The sequence below is a fragment of the Notolabrus celidotus genome, chromosome 1 (genome assembly GCF_009762535.1).
Source record: "Notolabrus celidotus isolate fNotCel1 chromosome 1, fNotCel1.pri, whole genome shotgun sequence".
Lineage (NCBI taxonomy): Eukaryota > Metazoa > Chordata > Actinopteri > Labriformes > Labridae > Notolabrus > Notolabrus celidotus.
In genome coordinates this window covers 25,766,827-25,782,744 of record NC_048272.1, presented here as the reverse complement: position 1 = coordinate 25,782,744, position 15,918 = coordinate 25,766,827, and positions in this window count along the sequence as shown.

The following is a 15,918-nucleotide window of genomic DNA, read 5'->3' as shown; positions in this document are numbered from 1 at the left end:
GAAGTGGAGATTAAGAACATCCTTATTAGCTTTTTTCCCCCTGGAGGTCATCAGAATCCAAGGAGTGAGCTACAAATGTCTTTCTTAGAGATATAAGTTTTTGTTGTTTGGTGCACTCCTGTCAACTGGATTTTTAGAGTCTTGTGGTTTAATGGATGCAAAGAGAGAAAGAGAAAGAGAAAACAAGAAAGCATGACAGTAAAACCAGAGGCCTGACCTTGTCAACCCATATGCCTTAAAAATAATTGACTTGCATTTAAAGGAGGGACTTAAACATCAAAAGGTGCTACTAATTGCTATGAGTGGAACCAAAGCTAACCCATAAAAAGGTTTTATGGGTCGAAGTAATTTTGTCCACTGCAGGACTACAAAATGAATGAATTCTTTGTTGAGGTCCAAACAGTATATGAATCTACTTTATTTGTGTCGATCCTCTCTCCTCAGGCCATGTAGAAAGCAGAGCAGTTGCAGATGGCTTGTTTCAGGAAACCACGGGCCCAAAAGGGATCCCTCTCTGCTGTGCATTTAGTATACAAACTACAAAGGCAGGCTGCGGTCAGCACACCCTTGTGAAAGGGGCTAAAATAGTGTCAGCAGGATGTCCAACAGACTGCAGAGAAGAAACCAACATGGGAAGGAGAAGCACTCCATTTCCTTCATCTTGCTCTTTAATGGAGATGGATGACGTAAAATGGAATATCAACTTTTGATCTTACCCATATAATTTCTGATCTGTGACTTATGAATGACATGCTCATACCATATCTGATTCAAATCACTTTAAATGTCACAGTTTTAAGGTTTACAATTTGTACTAGTTATTCCAAGGCCAAGATTTGGCATAACCTGTCACAATTACTTAAGGGGGTTATAGGATAAATAATTAGCTGTGCTTAGATGCTCCTTATTGATTATCAGACCTATTCTGTCCCCGATGTGTGTCTGTACACAAATCGACAGATAGCTTACAGATGAATGAAGAGAAATTCAGAGGCTGAAGTAAAGTTCAATGTCCTTTACTGTTGTCATCATTCTCGTGAAGATATTCATTGCTGTAAAACTGAAATTATACAAAAAGACTGAAAACAGAAACAAGTAAATACAAGTAACAGTTTTGGCGTATGAATATTACAATTAAACAGCACTTCAGTAACAATACTAACTGACAATGCAAATAAACTTACAAGCAAAGCTTTCCAAGGCACATCAAAAGGAGGAAAAACTGAGGTGGCTGGAACTGTCTGCTGACCATGTGTTGTTAGCTTCAGCTTCTCCTGACAGACTCGATCATGTGACTAGGCTGAGTCACATGACTTAACTGGCCAATGAAAATAATGGAATGCATTCAACCTCAAAAATTCAATACCTTTACATGACCAGTAGGGCAAAACTAAAATACAAATTTCATGCAACCAATTACAAGACCAAAGAATAAAATTCAGCCAACAGGCAGTTTCTCCACTCAGTGTTAAAACCATTGGTAAGTCCTTATCACATTATAAAGATACACTGCCTGTCCAAACAAAATGTCAAATAGGTAGGAGCCTTCCATTGGGTAATTACTGCGGTCATGAATATATTTCAGCTAGCAACAACTTGTTTAATCCTAACTGATGCGTGAGTAGCTTCTCATTTCTTAAACAACCATGTCAGAAGACATATCCTGTGGTCCCGGAAATTATGTTAATCTGTGTCAGAAGGGTTATATTATTGGCCTGCATCAAGCAAAGAAAACAACTAAGGAGATTGGCTAGTGAGCATAAAGATTGGACTCTGGAGTAATGGAAGAAGGCCATGTGGTCTGGTGACCTGTGGTCCAGATTTACCCTGTTCCAGAGTGATGGGTGCATCAGGGTAAGAAGAGAGGTGAATGAAGTGATGCACCCATCGTGTTATGATCTTGGGTTCATGGGATCTTGGGGCAGTTGGTCAGGTTTTAAGTTCAACAATGTCATACGCCCAAAGAATGAGGTCAGCTGACTACCTAAATATGATGGCATGGGCATATCCCAAGATGACAATGCCAGGACTCATCGGGCCCACATTGTGAATGAGTGGTTCAGGGAGCATGAGACTTAATTTTCCCATATGGATTGGCCACCAGAGTCCAGACCTCAGTCCCATTGAGAATCTTTGGTATGTGCTCGAGAAGACTTTGTGCAGCAGTCCGACTCTCCCATCATCAAGATCTTGGCAGAAAATGAATGCAACTCTGGATAGAAATAAATGTTGTGACACTGCAGAAGCTTATCAAAATGATGCCACAGCAAATACATGCAGTACTCAAAGCTTAAGGTGGTCCAAGTTAATATTAGAGTGTGCAACCTTTTTTTGGGATTGGTAGTGAATGAACTTTAGATAATTCAAATAGCATCTGTCTTATGTGTCAAGGCATCTCTGTATTTCCACTGCATGGAACTTTTTCCTCCTCCTAAAAGCACCACCTTAATGTGGTAGAGGGGTTTGCATGTCCCTCTAAACCTGGGATCCTTGTTGTCAGGGGTACCAGCACCTGGTAGGCTCTACCAAGCCATACTGGTCCCAGGAGCAGCCAGACTAAGTGTGATGTTAGTACGGCATAGATGTAGGCAGCTACCTAGGTATGCTGGTCCCTGGTGGTACAGACTGGTTCTTGGCAAACGGAATGTCCCCCACCGGTTACCAGAGCACCCTTGTTCAAAGATAAATGGTTCACTTTATTGTCATATCATCAGATCCATGGCTGATGGTGAAGGTCACCCTTAGGCTGGAGGAGAGCCCTTTTGTCCTTGGCTAGCTCAGAGGTCTCTGGACGAAGCAGACAGGTACTGGATGGCTGGGAGGGCTGCGGCCACATTGGTTGAATGGGTGTGGCAGGAGTTTTGGGAGACTATTGAAAAGGACTAAGCTGACATTAAGAATGTTTTGGCAAACCATCTAATGACTAAGGCTATTTTCAGCAGGGCTGGAGGACTGCTGACTTGAGCAGAGGAAGGACCAGTTTGAATAAATCCTGTATTTAGCCATAATGTGCAGAGTTTAAAGATCCAGGAGGAGCCCTACATATATCCTTGGCGGAGGTCACTGAGGTAGTTGAGAAAGTCCTCAGTGGTAGGGTGCCAGGTGTAGGTTAGACTTGGCCAGAGGTGCCAACAATGATGTTTATCTGGTTGAGCTGACATCAATGCTTTGTGGGTGTCTGGCCAAACCAGGATGATGGCTCCTATGACAGGGTTTTTTTGAATAGTGCCTGGTTAGGTGATGAGTCCCAGATTTTTGCAGATTCTGTTCTGTTGGTTTACTAAAGCTTGGACCTCCAGCAGCCACTGGCAAAGTTTGTAGCCAAGTGTGAAGCGGTGTGGATGTTGATTGAGTTTTGTTGCTGAGTTAGCACCTACAAGGTACTTTGCCAGAGAACGTTGGGTACCGCCCTTGGCAACTCCTTTGCGTAGAAATGAGCCAGTTAAGATGGTTCAAGCACCTTAAAATCTTTTGGCCATTTTCTGGCAACATCCAACTGAGACCCTAGGATAGATTCACCTGGCTAGGGAACACCTTGAGATCCCCCAGGAGGGGGGAGCTGGAAAACTGGGCCAATTTACATAGCCTGCTGCAACTAAGAACCTGATCTGGAATAAATGAAAGAAAATAAATTGATGGATATAAATATTTCCGTGAAACTAGAGACTTTTGGAGGAGTTTATCAGTTTGGTTGGAAATATGACATGGGAAAAGAGTCTTTGGGTAAAAGACAAAAAGTGAAAAGTTTTACAACTATTGTAACTCTCTTGAAATCCCCATTCCCTTTAATTTATTTGCTCTTAAATTTGAATTAAACAGCCTTATTCCTGTTTATAGATTTATTGAAGTCTCCTTTTCACATTAACCTGTGTGTAAAGTGGGTGGCTTGCTGCTCAGGAAATTTGTAACAAACCATGTGGGCTCAAATCACTTCTCATTTTTTTCCATCAGCCTTTCCAGTTCCTCCTTTCTCTTAGTCACGCATTGTAATAGGCCAGCTGTGCAGAAATTAAACTTGCCTTTCTTCCCTGATTGCAAGTGAGTCCAGATTTAACCATCATTAGTTGATTTTGGTATGGCTCTTTGGAGGGGTCAAGACCTTTTCTGTCACTCTGTAGAGGTATTTGGGGTACAGCTTGTGGACTATTTAAAAAACAATACTGACTCTTTTTGTGTCTAATGTTGAAAACAGAGTCCCTGCTCCTCCTACACAGGCAACAATGTAGCTTTCTGCCTCTCATAACCTATGAGTTTTTTTTTTATCTTTAAGCATTATTTTTGTGTCAAAGTCAGCATTCCTGCAATATTAAAACATTCTTGAACTGTTTTTTTCTAGCCATGACCTCAAATTACGTGTTAAACAGTAATGTGCTACATGAAAGGGGTGAGTGGATTTTTTTCCCAACTTGGCTCACTTATTACTTTGACTCCTACATGCCTCCAAAACACCAGGTCATTGTTCTTATTTTGGGGGAATTTTACACATAGTTAAGTGCTCAAGTATCTTTCTATAACCTTCTCTTAATCTTAATTGTATACTTGAGCAAAGTTACGTGGGTTAACAATGTTTTTTTCCTTGCTCAAAAGACAAGGCGGTATTTCAGAGTTTGGTGTATGTCATGCTGTATGAGAATGTTTGGATTGGTATTTAGCACCTAATACCCTTGACCCCATTACTCAACTACAATAACTTGTTTATCTAATAGCAATGCTGTAACTCAGATGATATTACCATCTCAACATTTGACCAGAGGTGGTGTGACTTAGAATTAAATTATCATGGGTAACTCAGATGAGGTGAGAACAAACACCAAATTAACTTATAATGCCATGACCTCAGATATGCTTCAACTGAATTCAAAACATTACCCCAGAGTGACCTAAGTAGGAGTAAATGCGAAAAACAGGACAGAGAGCAGAGTAGACCAAGTCTGCTTTCTACAAAGTGTGTAGGCTCCAGTATAAGAAGCATGAAAACACACTGATATCCTTTGCAGAGGGTAGACATTTGCCTGAACTGCATGGGTATGAAGACTGTGTGAGCGCTAAGAGGGCAATAGTAGAACATCAAAAATGACCCAAGTCAAGCCATATGTCTCTGGTCTAACTTTCTGTGACTGTCTCAAGACTTAACATGCAGTACAGTTGGGGATTTTCAGTTTATCAATATATAGGTCGCCCCGAACAACAGAGCAATCCTTTTTGGAGAACCCAATTTCCTCCATAGACTTGAGCCCTCACTTTTGTATCTCACTGAGGAATGCCATCGGATATTTCCTGTACCTCTTAAGCCCTCTGTTCTTCAACAGAAATGTACATAGAAGAAGAGGCACTGAGTGGTTTCAATGGCCAATGAACAGAAATGAGAGCATAAAACATTCATGATTTAAGAGTATTTTCAGTACAAATGTACAATGACAGATTATATATTAAGTCATTACTTGTTTCAGTCTTGACTAAGACAAAACAGTCTTGAACTATGTCACAGAGGCCCTGTTTACTCCAAGTATTAGAATGCATTTGAGCATCTATGGATTGGATCACTGGTGGAGCTTTAAGTAAAGGTGCTGACAAACCCAGGGCACATTGAAGACCCACTGACATTGGACTATTTAGTGATCTGGATCCTGTTTGAGTGAGTATGCACTTGAGTTCTAGGAGAGGCTGCCTTGTTAACTGCCGTCCTCTTCAGCAATCAACCACCAATTAGAAAAAAAGACACCCCCTTTATAAGCACTAGAGCGAATATATTGTTGCACCAACAACATCATATTGAACTGTGACAAGCAGAACCTACAACATCCACATCCAGCAACCAACAACTAAGAAGTAAAACGGTTTAACGGAAAAATGTGCTGCATAAGGGACAAAAAAGTTGGTCCAACACAAACTGGACACTCTTACCACAATAGAGGGACATATATTTAGAAAAAGCTAAATTTGATTATGGCTGTGTATGCCACCAAAGAATGCTAATTTGCCTGTGCTGTATGCTCCATCTCAAGGGCCAATTCACAAATCATGTAACAGAAACTCACATACAGTATAAAGCTTTGCAGATCTTTGTAGTTTGCTTATGTTTTGCATCTGATTGCCAAGATGAGCTGTCAGCATCTCCACCTCTTGCTATGTTGATCTGTACACTATCAGCTGGACTCTGTCCATATGTAGAGTCCAGCACAGCACTGGTTGCTAATTCCCACATAAAATCACAAGCCTTGTTTTGTGTGAGAAGATTGGACAGTTATTGTTACTCTGTGAATGTGTCATTTACAAAAGCATAGGATCTTAGCGAAAACGTAGATTTGTTTTGGATCCTTTGATGATTGTAGCTGACAAGAATGCCAAGACTCTACTGTTTTTTATCCAGTTGTTTAAGAAATACTTTTCTCAAACTTTTGATTATTTTAAAAAGGCCATGAGGAACATCACTGACATTTTTGCAGTTTTGTTCCCTTGAAATATGATATGGAAGAGACACAATCTGCACCATTTTCAGCTCTTGCAAAAGTTTTACGTTTGTTTTCTCCCCCTTCTTCTTGTTGTGCACTAATGTTTATTACGATTTGCAGTGCCTTAATGAGATTTGATCACTTGGATGCATGTGGATACACATTGTTATACCGGATGTAAGCAGTACAGACAGTTGTCCAATTGCAATCGGATCACTAAAAAAAGCATAAATACCAGGTGTGAACAGGGTTAAGGGTTGTTTTAGTCAACACATTCATGGCAATGAAAAATTATGATGACCCCATTTATTATCCACAGCCATTGGATGTAATGGTTACTAAAAATATGTTGCAGAAAGTGACAAATCATTTAAAACTTGTCATTACAAATGAATAAAGCTGTGTCATGAGTTGATGTTTAGTTCAGTTTTTCCATGTATTTCATGCCTTGGTTTCTCCTGTGTTTATTCGGTATCAGTTATCCTTTGTGTTCCTTGTGTGTTTTGTGATTCATGTCTCTTTTTGTACTTCCCTCCTTGTTGATTAACCTCATTAGTTTCACCTGTGTCCTGTGCTCCACATCTGTTTTAATTACTCTGTGTATTTAGTGCCTCTGTTTCCCCTGTCTCTTGTCAGATCATTGTATGTCTACCCAGCCACATGTGCCTGTGTCCACGTGTTTCTGTGTTCAAGCTGTTTCTCTGTTTTCCGTGTTTTTGTTCTAAAGTACATTTTGTTATTCAAGTCTTTATTTTTTAATATGCATTTTGGGTCCTCTTCTTCCTACTTTTCTCCATACGTGACAAGCTGATGCATTGGTTTCTCTACCCGTTTGCCACAAAGGCTAAACCACATATTGTGGTGAATAGAAAAAAATCCAGCTTTGCATCTTTTAATGATTTAATGGGATGATGACAAATTAAACCCAAGCTGCAACCTCCGGTCTAAAAATTTGAGTCCAATGCAGAAGTGTTAAAAGCTGCAGTTCATCGAGGATCCGCTTGAGGCTGGCTCCGGAAGTACCGGAAGTCACATACACATGAATGGGAAAAAGACGATCTTTACAGCAGAAATAAACATGTTTACAGCCTGGTACAAAAGATGAGTGTAGTCTGAATAGCTCATTTCTCGATGTCTTCTCACTGTGAGGGGGGTGAATTTTTTTCTAACGCTGCAATTTCGAAGATATTGAGATTACTAGTCTTCCAATGAGAGGCACAGCTGCCTGTGGGAACGCTGCAGCTGTTGGCTAGGAGGCTCAAAGCCCGCCTCTTTACGTCACACTGGCTCAACAGAAGCAATATGGCTGCCGATTGGCTTCAAAACTGCTCTTCAGAAACAGATGGATGACGTCACGGATACTACGTCCATATTTTATACAGTCTATGATTAAACCTTAACACTGCCACTTGCGGGACCTAAGAATAAAACTTTATACAACAGCTTTGTGTTTGAGAAGTAGGTGAAAGTAAGCACAGTTCATATATTTTAGTTTTTAAATCTAGAGGGCAAATCAAGCCTGCCTTCACTGGTAGAACAAAGCTGCTATGTTGACATCTTGTTTGAGAAAGGCCTGAAATAGTCAAGGAGGTGCCTCATCTACTTTTGGTGTCAATAAGATGAAGCCAGACAAAGTAAACATATAAATGCACACATCGTATGTCCCCTTATGTATGAAAACACTCTGCATTCCTGCGTTGTTGTATATTCCCAATGCCTCCTGCATTTTGTCGAGTGTCTGGTTGAGTTTCCTTTTTGTATTATAGCATGCACCATATTGCATTGTTTAAACTTTAGGAAGAAGGTTCCTGTGGTTCATTTATATTGTGAAAACAGCTCATCTGTTCCTAGTTTTTGTGGCTGAAAACAAAAAATAAACTGCACCATTTTTCTTTGGGATTGTCTTGTTTTCCTACAAAAAAGTGTATGCTATGAATGTATGCCATGAATCAATGCTGACAGATGATCTTTTTAAAAGACATATAAAGGCTTGAAATATTTCTTTGGCTTATTATTATAAGTAATATTCGGAACAACTTCCCACAGTATCGGGTTTACTTCTTTTTCATTTCCTTTCTGTTGCATTAGACCTATACACTGCAGTGCAACCCAGAGACGTACTCCTTTGGAGTGTATATGTGAGAGTTTGTGCATATTTTTGGCTTTGTATTATATGCTGTCAGTCAAAGCCGTCACACTCATTACTTGGTGCCATTCACCCTGCTGTGTTAAAACCATAATACGATTATTAAATCATTAAATGAGATTTGGTGAAAAATAATTTCTTTGTTAAGAGATAATCCTTAATGGCTTCTGAAAGATTAGATTGAGGCAGACAATGAACTCTAACCAGTGAAACTGACCCTGTTTGGCTGCTCTAAGCTAATGGACATACTCCAGATGGCATGTTACGTTTTTTGATTGTTGGAAATGCACACCATGAACAACGTTTTATTGTTTAAATGTTCTGTCTTGTAGAATAAGCATACAGCAGCTGGAGACAATCACAGCCGTGTTGTATGAAATGCGAAAGAACCTTTTCCATTAAAAAAAACATTATTGTGGTGAAGATTTCTGTATTTTCTCCAGCTGGAGTCTGGTGCATGCTGCTGTGCGCCTGTCAGCTAAAACAAGCCTGCTGGCAATGCTTGATCCAAGACAACGGGACCACTGCCAGTAGAGATCCTAGATGGTTTATTCCATTTGCCCCTAAAGCCACAAAATATCATAACTGAAATGACAAAAGGTGATTTGGTGGAACAACGGACATGCAGGTTTTACTTTTAAGTGATGTGTGGGACTGTCAGTGTGTACAGTTTTCAGATCAGGTGTCACTAAATACAGTATATATTGAAAAATGTACAGGTGAAATGTGAGAAATATTTTGTATTGCCTCCTACATTTATTTATTACTTTCTCATGTAATGCCATGATTTGTGTGCAAAGATATATTTCAATTTCACATGCATTGCAAAATATCACATGCTTATGCGTGGAGAGCGACACGTGATTAAAAGTCAATCAATCAATCAATCAATCTTTATTTGTATAGCGCCAAATCACAACAAACGTTATCTCAAGACGCTTTTACAAACATAGGAGGTCTAGACCACTCTATGTCAAATTATGAACAGAGACCCAACTTCAAGACAGGGTAAGACTCAGTCTGACCCCACCTTAATCCCTCATGAGCATTGCACATCGCAGTATTTAGCTAGTTACAGTGGTGAGGAAAAACTTCCTTTTAACAGGCAGAAACCTCAGGCAGAACCAGACTCATGTTAGACAGCCATCATGCCTCGACCGAGTTGGGTCTGGAAAGACAGATAGAGGGGAGTAAGAGAGAGAAGTGACATGTGCTTTGGATTAGCATGTTGATCCTCATATGTATGTAAACCTGTACCGCTCTCCCTCTTATTAAACATGTCTGTTCGGTGCTAGGAGAACAGCTGGAGAGAAAGAACTCGAGGACTGTGCCTGTCGTATTCAGTATGGAATTTAAAATAAATGTGTGTTTTCAGCAGAGGAGAACTGATAATCCCACTCCTCCCCATTCATTCCCTCTGTCCCTGCTTTTATTCTACACTCAGTGTGTCCCTCCAGCTGTGCTATGTACATTTTTAAAGTCAGATGGTTAATGGGTGTCACGGCATCTTTCTTTTGCAGCTGAGAGTGATTAGGTCATCATGCTGTCCTTCAGTTAAGCACACTGTGCCAAGTGAGCTGAATGGGGTAAAGTGCAGAGGTGGGTCAAGACTGTAAAACTGATGACATCCTGAGAAACAAGATCGCTACTACACAATGTCATAATCCCAGTGAGTCACACTGGGAGAGGTGGACTCTACACCCCTTGCCCCGACAGTTCACTCCTCCCTTCAACACCATCAATTGTTGTCCATGACCTGCTCCAAGTGCACTCAACATAATCGTGTTATGAAAGAATACATGCCCTTCCACAAAGTTTTAGTGGCGGGAGAATGACTCACTAAGCTCAGTCTACTGTAAACAAAGGAATTCATGGAACTGTAGAGAGCTTTCAAGGGATAGGGCCACTAAGTTTAGGCCTCCTTGGGTTGTAGCTTGCATGCTGTCACCCTGGGATCCAAGCACTGCACCTCTGATGATTTCTCCCCACCTTTTTGTCTTCACTCTGAAGTCCGGCTGTTTTTTTGTCTCTGGCATGAAGTCTTTGTTGCCATTCCGCAGAGAGTCAGAGTATCTTGGAGGAATTCTAATTTTTGGAGAGACCCTCTGACAGCTGCTGCACTACTTGGGCAGCGTCCAGGCCTCTATCTTGAGGTCTGTGAAAGTTCCTTCAAAGACCTGATTGCACTTCAGATGTTGAGCGTTGTTTTCACTCAGCTCTCTTCTTATGTAAACTTACTCAGGGTCATCCTCTAAGCCCATATACCGAAACAGCTCCTTTCCATTCCTCCCTGGTAGAGATCTCATCACCTGTGCTTTGCTTTGTTGATTTAAAAAGTGAGGATGTCTGACATTATGTTTTAGTAATTGTGCCTTTCTGTGTTTTTTTTTTGTACAGTTGTAAAATCATGCTTGCAGGTATGATGATGTTCTTGTGTGTTATTCATTTATTGCTAGAAGTCAAAATGGTCTTATGCTGAAAGAGCTAATAAATGTGCACCCTAATAGATTGTACTTAGTCTCCGAGGGAAACATTAGCTACAGGCTCACTTTTAACAGTAACTCAATGTGTGGATAAACACACTTTCTGAGTGTGTTGCAATCAACAATGGAGCACCCTTATTGAAATGACTTTCTGACATTCTTCATAATAAGCTTGAGCACAAGATATTAAAATGTAGACAGCTAAACATCTGTAGTTCTGAAGAGACAAAGGGTATCTGGCAACTATTAGTGAAAGGCTTTGCAGTTGAACCACCTAAAGCGTGCATAAACTGACATTAAAATGGACCAAATTAAACATAGAGCATGATACAATAATGGTGTCATGTTAGTGGCATTGGCTCCAGAGAAGACTCAAAATCACTATGAATCCCTTTACAGTTTGTAATCTGGGATGATGTACGTATGTGTGCGTGTAAAGTTTAGCATCGGAAGTATGGAAGTGTGAGTACAATAGTTCATCAAGCTAAGCAAGGGGAATACCTGCCAAGATCATGGGTACACACTTGGTGAAGTAATTTTGACAAATGGTAAGCAACTTCCAGATCTGTGTGAAACTAGTGAATTTAAAAAGACATTAGTAAGTAGTAATATTCAGTGTCCAGAGACATACAAGTATTTAGTGGAGAAACTTAGTAAGCTTGCAACTATGTTGTCTGTGATCATTTGCATAACATCAAATATCAAGACATAAAGTTGCAATTCCTTGTTTGGAAATAAGAAATCCCCCCTGGTCAAAGACAAGCTCTCAAAACGTATGTATGAGGCCTGGGTCAAAATTAACAAGCCTGAAAGCTGCTTCCCAAAACCAAATTACACTTGAGACAGCAGATCAGTTTGTGCTTTTTGTTTGCTAGCAAGCATAGTTATTTGTTTTACTATATAGGTGTTGTATGAACATGAATTCTGCTTCTGTCTACTGTAATTCAAGAGTTTCCTTATTACTTTCCTCTCCATATTAAGGCTGTGTTGTCTTGCCTCTGTAACTTAGTCATAACTGGGCTAGAAACTAACTTTACATGAACTAAACACAGTGGCAACCAGGCACAGAATTTCAGCTGTTAATATTGTTTATTTGCGGTCAAAACTTGATTGAGCAGTCAACAAATTTGATAACTTGCAGCACAGACATTGTCGGTGTTTTAGTTTCAAGTCTGACCCTCTTAACTTGCAGCTTCCAGCTAAATGTGCCTATGGTTGTTGGTGCGACATCTTTTGAAAACTCTTGGGGATTCCTCAGTTTTTCATGTAAGACAAATTTAAGTATACTGTATCTTGAGATTGAAATGAAAAACTAAACTGGGATGCATTCCCAAGGACTCGATCTATGTCAGCAGCTGCTGTAACTACCACAACCACAGACACATTTAGCTGAAAGACACCAGTTAAGTGGGTCGCTCTTTGAACTTGACACACTAGTTGCTTTGAAACAGTTTTGAATTCTGTATAATTTGAGTCCACCATTGAAAGATCTGTTTTTAAAACCTGCCATGCAGCAACCAGACATTTTAATGCTGGTTTTTATTCATTGTTGAAAGCTTACTTGATGTTGGCCATAAATGGATTTACATAGTACCTCCTAAAGAATTCAACTGACTTTGGGAACCCACCTTTCCCTGCAGTGTGAATAAGGCCTTAACATTTGTGAGATGTTTTGTGAGTTACCTCAATAACCAAAGGATATCTGCAACTATTTAAATTCTCACCAGCCTCAGTTGCATTTGTGCTTATTTCAAGCCATAAAATATAAATATGTACAAAAAAAGATAGTCAATTTTAAACCTGCTCAACATCAGCAAGTTAGCGTTATCAATGTGAATAAGTTAGCATGCTGACCTAAGCAGTGAGCAAAAAACACAGCTGTGCCTCAGCAGAACCTGACCCAGCTGCAAACATAGCTCTGACCACCAATTAGGAAAGTGTCCTTTGTTGTTGCTGGTCTATGATTAAAGTGTAATGTTTCTGTTTCAACTTTGTACAGCTTGAGTCTTCATCCAGATTTTTCTTCAACATGCGTTTCATTTTTCTCTCATAGCGTCCATCATTTACTCTTCATCATGTGTTGTTCAAAACCACAGCACAACTGTCTTCATGTAGTTAAATGATCCATACAATATAAATCCTTTGCTTGCTGTCCAATTCCCAACACAGGGATATTGCCTTGTGATGAAAAAACGGTTAACTGGGACTTAAAAACTCTGCATGGGTGGGGGCTGAGAGACCAAATAAAACAAGAGTTTGAAGCTCTACAATTACAGTGTATCTCTTTGAAATCCCAGGCCAGGCTTGGATACTTCATTCAAGCTTTCCGCTCCCTGGTGGCCTTTTATCTGATCTGGAGGGGAAGTGAAGTTTACACTGCTGATAGCTTCTCTGAATGATCCTGCTTGCGCACAACTCAGGAAGAGTGACTGTGATGACCTCAATGACCGTTCATTGAGCACACATATGCACACACACACACATACACACACACACACACACACACACACACACACACACACACACACACACACACTATCGTGCTATCGTGGCTAATCCATTGAGAGAGTGGGAAAAGTGCAGGTCTGTGAGGATGGTGGCAAGCAGTTAAAGGCAGAAGTGTCCCCTTTAAAACATTTTCATTTCAACTTATTGGCACCAACCTCATGGAATAAAAAGTCCATTCACTGAAAAACGTGAAGTAGTTCTTCTTAGTTTGAAATGAAGGGTGTCAGTAACAACTATAGAGTAACCACACATTAAAGAGTAAATGGTCCGCTTAAAGTTGTAGTTGCTGCACATCAAAATACTGCTGCAAAGGCAATTTCTTCCAAGTGTGTTTACTTACCTGTGACACCTGTGCTGTAAAAATGTTTTACCACGAATTCTGGGAAGAGGGACTAATGGTGAACAAAAGGTTGTCTTTCAATGGGTTTGTGACCTACAGCTGCCTGTGTGTAATTCCTAGGCTTTACCCTAAGGAACAATTTCCAAATAACAAGAGGAACACAAGGAGAGACCAGCTCCTGCGCAAAGATTTGGGAGTTCTCATACAGGATTATAATTGCTATTCTGAGGATCTCAAGTGTGTGTAATTTGTTAAAACCTCAAGTAACCCTTGAGAACCAACACAATTAGATTCATCATACTGGGAAAAAAAGAGCAAAGTTTTGCAAAATGCAGGGTGGCCCATGGATAATAAGTTGTCGATGTTGGCTTTGTCAACAACAGAAGTCTTGATTATAAGAGTTGGTGTGAAATTTATTGAAATGATGTTCCCTCTGAAAAATGATTACAAGTCTTTACACCACCACATAATGACCATAATAACAGAGGTGACAAAGCTTTTTGGCTTGTATGTTGCTTAGCAAGGATTCTGAGGGCAGATCAAGCATTCATCTCTATAATTCTTAGTACTGGAGGCATTTTATATGAGTCTTTGTTTTAGGTATACACCTGTGAGTCCAAGTTAACCTCCTCTTGCTTGTGCTTGTGCTTGTGCTTGTGCGTGTTGATTGTGGACACCAAATGAGCTGTTAAGCGCCAGCTGTTAGCATTTATCACCACATAAGTTCTGGGGGGCGGGACACATCCACAGACGCCTGTAGCGATGAGGCTCTGAGTGAGGGTAGAGCCATGGAGGCCAACTGAGTACAAGTCAGGACAGAGAGGCTGGTGATGCTTATGCTTTCAATTATGCAAAGCAAAGAGTACAAAGTTACTCAGATAAAGACCCTGTTTAAACTTTCTGTAGTGTATTGTCTAAAGTGTATAGGCCATGTGCATTTAGAATGTGACCAACCTAACTTTAGTGATTGAATTGCACATTATCTCAATACAAGGTTAACAAAAAGGTTGTGGCAGGGCTCTTAACTTTTTTCCGTGTATTTTGAGAGAACTGTAACACTTAAAGTATTAATCCATATATTAAGGGTTTCATCCATTTTATTTAAATAGGCCAGGGTCATCATTTAACACCATCATCTTTATCTGTCTGTATACACTCAGAGCACACAAAGGCAACAATTTGAAATACTGACCACAGGAGAAAGAGTGTGTTCCCTGAGAGAGAGAGACACTCTTTGCATTTATGCATGTGGAAGAGTAGAGTTCATATATTATTCAAATCTAACAGCCCAACACAATTGTACAGGATGTGATGGTTAATCAACAGTCTTTGTACTTCACACCAAATATTGGCCTTGCATAGGTATTATTTATTTCTGCTGCTGGGTTCGGCTGTGTCCTCTACTGCAGGCGTCAATAATAAATGTATCTTTTTGTAGTGTGTCTGTTTGTGTGTTTGTAGGTGTATCAGCTTGAAAAGTAAGGGTTGGATAGAGCTTTGTGTAGTACCAAAGCTAGGTTTGAGCCCATGCAGGGGTCCAGCAGGAATCCAGAAAAGCTCCCTCAGTTAATTAGTTGTGGGAGGGGTAACAGCGAGAGTGTCTTCCCCTACTGGCATCTTCAGAACAGTCACATGATGTGGAAAGCACTAATATTATGTCAAAAGAAGGGAACGACTTTATGCATATGCCCAAATGCACTGTTCTGATTGGCAGGGATAATAACTTATTTGACACCCGTTTTTTAAGGTAAAAGGTGCTTTTAGTTTCTTCTGCCTCAACAGAGCGATGTGTCAACAAATGTATCTGACTTCAAGCAATCTTGAGACGAGCATGCCTAGGGAATACATTAACACAAAACATCTACTGTACTCACATTTGGTGGCCGTGAAAACAACAATGTGTTGTTACAAATCTATTGAAAACAGCTGTACTGTGTTGTGCAATGCTTTATGCAGTTGTTATAACGTGTTTTTTTTCAGTTAATATGA